Source organism: Scyliorhinus torazame, chromosome 31 (genome assembly GCF_047496885.1).
Source record: "Scyliorhinus torazame isolate Kashiwa2021f chromosome 31, sScyTor2.1, whole genome shotgun sequence".
NCBI lineage: Eukaryota > Metazoa > Chordata > Chondrichthyes > Carcharhiniformes > Scyliorhinidae > Scyliorhinus > Scyliorhinus torazame.
In genome coordinates this window covers 30037181-30049585 of record NC_092737.1, presented here as the reverse complement: position 1 = coordinate 30049585, position 12405 = coordinate 30037181, and the positions used below count along the sequence as shown (strand labels likewise).

Here is a 12405-nt window from a genome sequence, read left to right as displayed (position 1 = left end):
AAGACTTCTCATGTCCATTCCTGGCTCTTCTTAGCTTTCTCTTTAGGTCATTCCTAGCTAACTTGTAACTCTCGAGCCCCCCTACTGAACCTTCATGTCTCATCTTTACATACGCCTCCTTCTTCCTCTTGACAAGTGTTTCGTCTGCCTTAGTGACCGCGGTTCCCTTGCTCGACCACTTTCTCCCTGCCTGACAGGTACATACTTATCAAGGACACGCAGTAGCTGTTCCTTGAACAAGCTCCACTTTTCCATTGTGCCCAACCCCTGCAGTTTTCCTCTCCATGTGATGCATCCTAAGTCTTGCCTAATCGCATCATAATTGCCTTTCCCCCAGATATAACTCTTGCCCTGCGGTATATCCCTATCCCTTTCCATCACTAAAGTAAACGCAAGCCACTTGTGGTCACTATCACCAAAGTGCTCACCTAACCCCAAATCTAACACCTGGCCTGGTTCATTATCCAGCACCAAATCCAATACGGCCTCGTCTCTCTTTGGCCGATCTACATACTGTGTCAGGAAATCCCCCTGCACACATTGGACAAAAACGGACCCATCTAATGTACTCGAACTATAGCGTTTCCAGTCAATATCTGGAAAGTTAAAGTCCCCCATAACAACTACCCTGTTGCTTTCGCTCCTATCCAGAATGATCTTTGCAATCCTTTCCTCTACATCTCTGGAACTTTTCGGAGGCCTATAGAAAACCCCTAACAGGGTCACCTCTCCTTTCCTGTTTCTAACCTCAGCCCATACTACCTCAATGGACGAGTCCTCATCAAACGTCCTGTCTGCCACCGTAATACTGTCCTTGACTAACAATGCCACCCCTCCCCCTCTTTTACCACCTTCCCTGAGCTTACTGAAATATCTAAACGCTGGCACCTGCAACAACCATTCCTGTCCCTGCTCTATCCATGTCTCCGAAATGGCCACAACATCGAAGTCCCAGGTACCCACCCATGCCGCACGTTCACCCAACTTATTCCGGATGCTCCTCGCATTGAAGAAGACATACTTTAAACCACCTTCCTGCCTGCCGGTACACTCCAGCAACTTAAAAACTTTACTCATGACCTCACTACTCTCAACCTCCTGTATACTGGAGCTACAATTCAGGTTCCCAAGCCCCTGCTGAACTAGTTTATACTGTCCCCAAGAGCATTAGCAAATCCCCCCCCCTCCCCCACCCCCTCCAGGATTTTCGTATCCCTCTGGTCCAGGTGTAGACCATCCCATTTGTAGAGGTCCCACCGACCCCAGAATGAGCCCCAATTATCCAGAAATCTTTAACCCTCCCTCCCGCTCCACCCCTGTAGCCACACGTTCAACTCGCTCTTTCCCTGTTCCTCATCTCGCTATCACGTGGCACGGGCAACATCCCAGAGATAATAACTCTGTTTTTCCTCGATCTAAGTTTCCACCCTAGCTCCCTAAATTCCTGCCTTACATCCCTATCCGTTTTCCTACCTATGTCATTGGTACCTATGTGGACCACGACTTGGGGCTGCTCCCCCTCTCCCTGAAGGATCCCGAAAATACGATCCGAGACATCGCGCACCCTGGCACCTGAGGCAACACACCAATCGCGAGTCTCTCTCGTTCCCACAGAATCTCCTATCTATCCCACTAACTATGGAGTCTCCAATGACTAAGGTTCTACTCCTCTCCCCTTCCCTTCTGAGCAACAGGGGCAGACTCTGTGCCAGAGACCTGCTCCCTATGGCTTACCTCTGGTAAGCCCCCCCCACCCCCCCGACAGTACCCAAAGCGGTATACTTGTTACAAAGGGGAACGACCACAGGGGATCCCTGTACTGACTGCTTCCTCCCAGCCCCTCTCACCGTCACCCATCTATCTTTATTGTTCGGAGTAACTACATCCCTGAAGCTTCTATCTATGACCACCTCTGCCTCCCGAATGATCCGAAGTTCATCCAGCTCCAGCTCCAGTTCCCTAACGCGGTTTCTGAGGAGCTGGAGATGGAGAGAAAGCCAAGAGGTAGCACATAGTTGGAATGAATGGGTCTTTTTCTGATTGGAAGTTAGTGACTAGCTGGGTTTGTGATTTGGACGATGGTGCTAAATATATTATTTCCAAATTTGCAGATGATGAAATTTGGTTGGGCGGGTAAACTGCGAAGAGAAAGCAGAGATGCTTCAGCTGGATTTAGACAGGATGCATCAGTGGGCAAATGCATGGCAGATGCAGTATAATGTGGAGAAATGTGCGCTTACCCGCTTTGGAAGGAAAGGTATGAAGATAGAACATCGAACATACAGTGCAGAAGGAGGCCATTCAGTCCATCGAGTCTGCACCGACCCAATTAAGCCCTCTCTTCCACCCTTTCCCCGTAACCCAGTGACCCCTCCTAACCTTTCTGGACACTGAGAGCAATTTACCATGGCCAATCCATCTAGCTTGCACGTCTTTGGACTGTGGGAGGAAACCGGAGCACCCGGAGGGAACCCACACAGACACGGGGAGAACGTGCAGACTCCGCACAGACAGTGACCCAGTGAGCAATCGAACCTGGGACCCTGGCGCTGTGAAGCAACTATACTATCCACTTGTGCTACCGTGCTGCCCTTATCATTTGATTCGGTGTTAATTGAGGGAGATGAAAACTCAGCGAGACGTTGGTGTCCTCCGACATCAGTCGCTTTAAGTAAAATTGCAGGTACAGCTGGCAACAAATACGGCAGACGGTATGTTGGCCTTCACAGCGAGAGGATTTGAGTGTCTAGGAATAGAGATGTTTTACCGCAATTGTATGTAGAATTGATGAGGCGACACCTGGAGTATGGTCTGCGGCTTTGGTGTCCTTATCTGAGGAAGGATGTTCTTGGAATGTCTGGACTGCACCGAAGGCGTATCCCTTGGTTTGTGGGACCGTCTTGAAGTGGGAAGTAACTTATTCACACCAAAGAGTTGAGTCAAGTCAATTTATTGGCAAAAGCCTTTTTGAGAAAGGCAAGAACTCTGCAGTGCTCGTGGTCACTTTCTCAATTATACAAATGCAGTTCGCCTCTTTTATACATGTACACACTTGATTAGTTCATAATTAGTTTGGAGGGTTACATCCACGACCAATTAGGACCCGCTAGCAACAATTAGCGTCCAATCGCCTTCCTCTGAGATCATCCTTTAGTTATCGTGCACAACTATTGGTCCACAATTACAAGGATAACGGTATCTCAATAGTTAAAGTTCAGTTTGTCAGTTACAGAATGGGTCAGCAATTAATCAGAACATTGCAGATGTCATTAGGTCAGTTAGAGAATGACTCGCCAGTAACCTACTTATCAGATCATTGCAGAATTAGATTGCTGTGTTGAGTAAGTTAATCTAGAGTGACCCAGCAGTCAACACTATTGCAGGCATAAGCTAATAATTCAACATAATAAAGTAGAGCGATTCTTAATGAATAAATTAATAAGCTCTAATGTAAATTTCCCTTAACAGTCATATGAGGAGAGAGTAAATCGGTCAGCATTATATTCATTGGAGTATAGAAGAGTGAAAGGTGATCTCATAGAAAGTTACACATGGTTACAGAGGGTAGATTCAAGAATAATGTTCCCGATGGTGGAGGAGTCCAGGAATAGCGGTTATAGTTTGAGGATGAGGCCGAAACCTTTTAGAACAAGAACAAAGAAAATTACAGCACAGGATCAAGCACTTCGGCCCTCCCAGCCTGCGCCGATCCAGATCCTTTATCTAAACCGGTCTCCCATTTGCCAATGATCTATTTCCCTCTGTTCCCCGCCCGTTCATATATCTGTCTAGATGAATATTAAATGATGCTATCGTGCCCGCCTCTACCACCTCCGCTAGCAAAGCGTTCCAGGCACCCACCACCCTCTGCGTAAAAAACTTTCCACGCACATCTCCCTTAAACTTTTCCCTCTCACCTTTAAATCGTGACCCCTTGTAATTGGCACCCCCACTCTTGGAAAAAGCTTGTTGCTATCCACCCTGTCCATACCTCTCATAATTTTGTCGACCTCAATCAGGTCCCCCCCTCAACCTCCGACTTTCCAAGGAAAACAATCCTAATCTACTCAACCTTTCTTCATAGCTCGCACACTCTATACCAGGCAACATCCTGTGAACCTCCTCTGCACCCTCTCTAAAGCATCCCATTCTTCTGGTAATGTGGCGACCAGAACTGCACGCAGTATTCCAAATGTGACCTAACCAAAGTCCTATACAACTGTAACATGACCTGCCAACACTTGTACTCAATACCCCGTCCGATGAAGGCAGGCATGCTGTATGACTTCTTGACCACTCTATCGAACTGCGTTGCCACCTTCAGGGTACAATGGACCCGAATTCCCAGATCTCTCTATACATCACTTTTCCCCTGGACTCTTCCATTGTCCATATAGTCCGCGCTTGAATTAGATCTTCCAAAATGCATCACTTCGCATTTGCCTGGATTGAATTTCATCTGCCATTTCTCCGCCCAACTCTCCAATCTATCTATATTTTGCTGTATTCTCTGACAGTTGCTACTGCAACTCCACCAATCTTAGTATCATCTGAAAACTTGCTAAACAGACCACCTATACCTTCGTCCAGATCATTTATGTATATCACAAACAACAGTGGTCCACGACTACTCTTTGTCTCCTCTTGCCCAGTCAGTTCTTTATGCATCTTGCTGGTGCGACCTGTACCCCATACGACTTCACTTTTTCCATCAACCTGCCATGGGAAACTTTATCAAACGCCTTACTGAAGTCCATGTAGATGACATCAAAAGCCCTTCCCTCATCAATTAACTTTGTCACTTCCTCAATGAATTCTATTAGGTTTGTAAGGCATGACGTTCCCTGCACAAATCCATGCTGCCCATCACTGATAAGTATATTTTTTTCCAAACGTGAATAGAGCCTATCCCTCAGTATATTCTCCAACAGTTTACCTACCACTGACGTCAAGCTCGCAGGTCTATAATTGCCTGGATTATCCCTGTTACCCTTCTTTAAGAAAGTGGCAACATTAACAATTCTCCAGTCCTCCGGGACCTCACCCGTTCTCACGGATGCTGCAAAGATATCTGTTAAGGCCCCAGCTATTTCGTCCCTCGCTTCCCTCAATAATCTGGGATAGATTCCATCCGGGCCTGGGGACGTGTCCACCTTAATGTCTTTTAGAATACCCACAACTTCCCCCTTCCTTATGCCGACTTGACCTAGCGTATATAAACATTCCATCCCACGCCTCAACATCCGTCATGTCCCTCTCCTTGGCGAATACCGATGCAAATTACTCATTAAGAATCTCACCCATTTCCTCTTACTCCACGCATAAATTGCCTCTTTTGTCTTTGAGTGGGCCAATCCTTTCTCTCGTACCCTCTTGCTCCTTATATACGAATAAAAGCCTTTGGGATTTTCCTTAACCCTGTTAGCCAAATATATTTCATGACCCCCTTTAGCCCTCTTTCTTGCGCTTTTGAGATTTGTCCTACTTTCCCGATATTCCTCCAAAGCTTCATCAGTTTAAAGTCGCCTAGATCTTATGTATGCATCGTTTTTCATCTAAGCCAGTCTCACAATTCCACCCGTCATCCATGGTTCCCAAATCTTGCCATTCCTATCCCTCATTTTCACAGGGACATGTCTGCCCTGCACTCTCATCAACCTTTCCTTCAAAGACTCCCACATTTCAAATGTGGATTTACCCATAAACAGCTGCTCCCAATCCACATTCCCTAGGTCCTGCCGAATTTTGTTATACTTGGCCTTTCCCCAATTTAGCACTTCTCCTTTAGGACCACTCTCGTTTTTGTCCATGAGTACTCTAAAACTTACGGAATTTTGATCGCTATTCCCAATGTAATCACCGACTAAAACTTCAACCACCTGGCCGGGATCATTCCCCAATACCAGGTCCAGCATGGCCCCTTCCCGAGTCGGACTATTGACATACTGCTCTAACAAATTCTCCTGGATGCTCCTTACAAATGTTGTGAACTTGCCGAATGTTGAGCAAAGGTCCCAGCACTGATCCCTGTGGAACATCACTGGTCACAGCCCTCCAATTAGAAAAGCACCCTTCCACTGCTACTCTCTGCCTTCTATGACCTAGCCAGTTCTGTATCCATCTTGCCAGCTCACCCCTGATCCCGTGTGACTTCACCTGTTGTACCAGTTTGCCATGAGGGACCTTTTCAAAGGCCTTACTGAAGTCCATATAGACAACATCCACTGCCCTACCTGCATCAATAATCTTTGTGGCCTCTTCGTAAAAACTCCATCAAGCCAGTGAGACACGACGTCCCCTTCACAAAACCGTGCTGCCTCTCGTTAATACGTCCAATTGCTTCCAAATTTGAAAAGAGTAGACATACATTGACACTTCAATGAAGTTCCTGTGAAAAGCCACACTCCGGCTCCTGTTTGGGAACACAGAGGGAGAATTCAGAATGTCCAATTTACCTAACAGCACGTCTTTCGGGACTTGTGGGAGGAAACCGGAACATACGGAGGAAACCCACACAGACACTGGGAGAACGTGACGACTCCACATATACAGTGACCCAAGCCTGGAATCGAACCAGGTTCTGACGCTGTGAACCAGTGGTGCTACCCACTGTGCTACCGTGATGCCCCTGTGTGTTTACTGCATTCCCAGAAGTGATACCTTTAAAACAATCACAGTAAAGAACATTGTAAAAGCGTTCGCCATATTCCTTCAAGAAATATTCAAACACATTAAATGCAAGTTCTAATTTAATGTTGCTCCAATTTGTAGAAGTCATACACCGTCCATATTTGGTACCCACATTGCTGTTCTTTAGCAGCTGCAGGCACAGACCGCTGGAACTGTCTTCCTATCCGCGTGGTGTGTGCACTTACACTACCTGGACAGCAGCGATTCAAAATATTAGCTTACAACCAGTTTATCAAGGGAAGTTAATGACGAGCATATAACACTGGCTCAGATAGCCACGCCTCCATCTCAGTAAAATGGTAGTATCTTTGCTGAATAATTTACCTCGTCTGCTTTAACTGTGCAACACCTTGACATGTGATCCTGTGGTATGAACCATCAGATTGTCAGCAATCTAGGACGTGCGCATTATTCATGTCCTTAAGAAAATATTAGGGGCTTGGATCACTTACATAAGAACTAGGAACAGGAGTAGGCCATCGGGACCCTCGAACCTGCTCCGCCATTTAATGAGATCATGGCTGATCTTTGTGGACTCAGCTCCACTCTCCGGCCCGTACACCATAACCCTTAATCCCTTTATTCTTTAGAAAGATATCTATATTTTTCTTAAAAACGTTTAAAGAAGGAGCTTCAACTGCTTCACTGGGCAAGGAATTCCAGAGATTCACCCTTTGGGTGAAGAAGTTCCTCCTACACTCAGTCCTAAATCTACTTCGCCTTATTTTGAGACTATGTCCCATAGTTCTGCTTTTCCCGACCAGTGGAAACAACCTGCCTGCATCTATCCTATCTATTCCCTTCATAATTTTATATGTTTCAAGAAGATCGCCCCCCCCCCCGCATCCTTCTAAACTCTAATGAGTACAGTCCCAGTCTGCTCAACCTCTCGTCATAATCTAATCCCCTCAACTCTGGGATCAACCTAGTGAATCTCCTCTGCACTCCCACCAGTGCCAATAAGCCCTTTCTCCGGTAAGGAGACCAAAACTGAACACAATACTCCTGATGCGGCCTCACCTACACCCTATACAATTGCAGCATAACCTCCCTAGTCTTGAACTCCATCCCTCTAGCAATAAAAGACAAAACTCGATTAGCCTTCTTAATCACCTGTTGCACCTGCACACCAACTTTTTGCGACTCGTGCACCAGTACACCCAGGTCCCTCTGCACAGCAGCATGTTTTAACATCTTACCGTTTAAATAATAATCCATTCTGCTGTCATTCCTCCCAAAATGGATAGCCTCACACTTGGCAACATTGAACTCCATCTGCCAGACCCTAGCCCATTCACCTAACCTATCCAAATCCTTCTGCAGACTTCCGGTATCCTCTTCACTTTTTGCTTTACCACTCATCTTAGTGTCGTCTGCAAACTTGGACACATTGCACTTGGTCCCCAACTCCAAATCGTCTATGTAAATTGTGAACAACTGCGGGCCCAACACTGATCCTTGAGGGACCCCACTAGTTACAGGTTGCCAACCAGAGAAACACCCATTTATCCCCACTCTCTGCTTTCTGTTAGTTACTTGCTGAAGTAGCATCTTTGTCAGAATTTCTTATTTTCCCTGGCTCATTCACGACCTAACAGTCGGTGCCCGGAAGCAAACAAAAGTGAAACAAGACACTGAAATGGTGTCGTACTGTTTATTTCGGACTTCAATTCGTTGCTGAGATTGAATCAAAAAGGCTGACAGGAGGAAACGTGCCAATCAAATATAGTCGTTTTTGGGCTGGTCGGATTGCGGCACTAGAGGACCCTCTCCTCTACCAGTCGACAGCAGACATAGTGAGAGCGACACAATGCGCCGAAAACAACTTCGTCTGTTCTACAGCCGTGGAAGCGACATATTGTATAGGGCAAGTCACACCACCTGGAACGCTGTTCTGAAATCGGGAATGCACAACAAAATTATGGATTACTCTGTACACAGAGGGACATATAACAAAAAAAAACGCATTTCCAAAGTTATGGGGAATGAGTCTGGGCGGGAAAAAGATTCTGATCTTCTACAATGTATTTACAAAAGCAATCCCCAGCTCCGATTCATAAATGTTACTTATTTGACCAGCTGGGAACCCGGGGACGTTTAGGTTCATTTACATAGATCATTGAATTTACAGTGCAGAAGGAGGGCATTCGGTCCATCGAGTCTGCACCGGCCCTTGGAAAGAGCACCCAACTCAAACCCGCAGCTCCAGCATATCCCCGTAACCCACTTACCAACCCGACCTTATGTTTTTTGATTTTCATGATATTTGCATGTTCTGCACTGATTTGCCGCTGAGGTCGCTCTATTGCGGATCATGAATCTTCCCTGTTCTACCCGCCGGCTAGGACGGGTATTGGCTGGATTTACAGACAGTTTATCGAGAGCATTTTCATGAGAAAAATGTTCTTTGGCGATAAAGCGGGAGTTCAATCCAGGGATTCTGTCCCGGTATACAGACGCCACCACTGAACACAACACATCTTAGATATGTGACATCAGAAATCAAGATCATAAACATCTAAGCTCTTTGAACTCATCAGTAGTTCTGACTTTATCTCTTCACAACTCTGGAAATGTATCTTATCCCTCAGGAGGCCTCTGACCAATCAGAAGCTTCACATATGGGACAGGATTCCACCAGCGAGTTCCTTGTGACTTACAATCGCAACCTGCAACAACCAAACGTGAAAAGACGCGAAGTAAACAGTTAAATAACCTATATTTCCAGCCCGGTATTGACCTCGAGCAACGATAGACTCTGTCAGCAGCAGGCAGCCGAAGGCCAAAGACAGAAGTTGCATCATCTTCCACTGAATGACTCACACACAGGTTTCCGCCCGCGACAGCGAAGAGTCCTGAGTCCAGACTGGGTACATCTGCAGGTTTATACACGTGGGCGCCACTTCTTGAACACAACCTCCTGAACTGTGTGTTCTTTACTTTGTGATGAGTGATCCATTAGCTCTTTAATTTGGCATTGCTCCGTCTTTCACGTTAGCAGATTGGGTGCTTTGGCTGGACTCCAGTATGTCACCTATAAAATGAGATGCCAAGCTGCAGAAGGTGCAGCAACAAAACATTTCAAGGAAAATTGGAATTATAGGAAATAACAGTTGAGGTAATAATGGATCAAATAATAAAAGTCGCACATCTAAATTATGGTTGAAACATTATAAGCCACTGTGGTTGAAATACGCATCCCATTGGCATCAGTATGGTGACAAAAACATCCTTCAACCGTCATAGATACTCCCCACCTGCAAATGGTCGGAGATGCAAAAAAGGTATTGAACAAACCGACAGATCTGAAAATTATAAATCGGTTGCATAATAAATGTCACCGGACACCGGCAAGAAGCCAATATTTTCGGTTCATAATCACTGGATATTTAGTAAATCCTACTATGTTCAACAATGGGACATTTGGGCTTGGAAACGACAACCGTTTTTGATAAACGTCGTCGAATTCTTTGTTGATGTAACATACGGAGGAAAATCAAAGGAATTGGAAGCAACTCACTTTTCAATTCGGAATAATTAGATGTACACAAAAGGCAGAACACAATGTAAGGACTCAGCTTGTTAAGGGTTAATATGGCAACCTGAATCCTGGATTGTCTACGTAACTGGTCACCTATATCTCTCATAAATACAGTCCAATATAATGGAGTATCGTAATTTCTGGGACGACGTACTGAGCAGTGCTGAGTGGCAACCTTAGGTTAATGATCAATATTAAGGATAAAGAAGGCTTTCCTGACCATTAACCTCAGGTTACTGATAACATGGATAAAGATTGCTTTCCTGACCATAATCTATAGGGATATGAGTGAGTGTTCCAGAAGGCGCAGTTAATCCATATAATCCCCACGGCTCATTCATCCCATCGAGTTTTGCCATTCCCGTGCAAAACAGATATACAATTTTGGATATTGAATATTTATATATTGAATAAGCCTCTCATGGGAAAACAGCAGCAGCCAAATTCGTTGCATGACGCGTGGATCTGCTGCAGACGAGAGGAGTAACACGGGTCTGCATGCAATAGCTATTGGGGTTTTGACTGTAAGTGGAATAGACAGGCGTTTCTATGGCCGCAAATGAAACTACATGAAGGTATGTTGCCTCCACTGTGCTCGGGTGAAGACTACCTTGGAGCAGTGACAGGACATTATGTAGGGGGATGGTGAACAGTTCGTGGCCGTGGTACACATCGGTACAAACGACATTGGTTAAAAAGGTGAAGGGGTCCTGAAAGCAGAATATAGCGAGTTAGGAAGAACGGTGAGAAGTCGGACCTCAAAGGTAGTGATCTCCGGATTACTCTTGGTGTCACATGCTAATCAGAGTAGAAATAGCAGGATGTGTGGGATGAAGACATGGCTCGAGGCAGTGGGACCGGGTCTGCAGATGGTGGACATGCAGAAACTGGGCGGGTTAGACCTGGGCAGGACCTGGACTGATGTTGTGGGGGTCTTACTTTCTTCAGCGGTTGGGGAGGGGTTAAACAAATATATCGGGGGGTGAGAACCTATGTAATGATTGAGAGCACGGGGATTCAAGAACAAGAGCGAAAGACAGGAAGTAGAATCCGAAGAATGGTTGACAACGCAATAATTGGCCCACATAAGAACGTAATACTGAATAAAATAATAGGAAAGGGACAAGGGGCGTTAAAAAGACGAGCCTCCGGGTATTATACCTCAACGCGTAGAACATTCGGAATAAATTGGATGAATTAGTTGTGCAGATAGACATAAAGGGCTTTGGTGGAGTTGGGATAAGGGAGACATTGCTCCAGTGTGACCAAGGATGAGAAATCAACTGCTATTCAGGTTAGGAAGGACAGACAGCAAGGAAAAGGGGTGGAGTTGCATTGTTCATTAAAGAAGATATTGATACAATATTGAGGAAAGATATTATGACAGATTAAGTGCAATTTCCTGGGTAGAGTTAAGGAACATCACGAGGCACAACCATTCGTAGGGGTGGCTTAAAGACAGCCAAACTGCAGTGGCAACGTTGAAAATATTATGAGACAGGAAATTCGGATGCCCGTGACGAAGAAACATCTGTGATTTTGGGTGACTTTAATCTGCATATAGATTGGGTGACTCAAATTAGTCACGGTTCCACATTGGAAGAATTTCTGATTTTGCCGATGGTTGTCAGATGGTGCAGCAGGAGAGAGATAGATTGCATAGATAGACAGAAATGGCAGAAAGTGTTTAATCTGGACGAATACGAGGTGGTTCATTTTTGGAGGAACAAATCTAGCAGGGAATTATACTGTAAATGGCAGAACCGTTCGGAACACTAACATACAGAGCGATGTGGGCGTGCAGGTCCACAATTCCCTAAAAGTGGCACCACACGAGGTCAAGGTGTTTAAGAAGGCATGCTTGCTTTCATGAGCCGTGGCATTAAGGACAGGAGTTGGGAAATCGTGTGCAGTAATAGGCTTCATTTGGGGTATTGCTTGAAATTCTTGTCACCACATTATCAGACGTACCCGGAAGCATTGGGGAGAGTGCTGAGAAGCCTCGCCGGGATGTTGACTGGTCTCGAGGGCGTTGGCTGTAAAGGGAGGTTTAACACACCAGGATTATTTCACTGGAAAAACGGAGGCTGAGCGGAAAACTGATGGAGGTATAAAAAATTATGGGATGTACAGACAGGGTGGATTATCACATGCATTTTCTAATGGTGGAAGTG

General features: G+C 45.6%; 2 long non-coding RNA genes across 2 annotated transcripts; both read right to left on the bottom strand.

The window, feature by feature from the left end:
* Positions 1-2934: 2934 nt before the first annotated feature.
* On the bottom strand, positions 2935-6408 carry LOC140404542 (uncharacterized). Its single transcript, XR_011938536.1, has 2 exons — positions 6234-6408; positions 2935-3640 (listed from the first exon to the last, which is right to left on the bottom strand). It is a non-coding gene; the product is annotated as an uncharacterized lncRNA (long non-coding RNA).
* Positions 6409-8330: 1922 nt separating this feature from the next.
* On the bottom strand, positions 8331-9738 carry LOC140404541 (uncharacterized). The gene is made up of 2 exons (XR_011938535.1): positions 9407-9738; positions 8331-8584 (listed from the first exon to the last, which is right to left on the bottom strand). It is a non-coding gene; the product is annotated as an uncharacterized lncRNA (long non-coding RNA).
* Positions 9739-12405: the final 2667 nt, after the last annotated feature.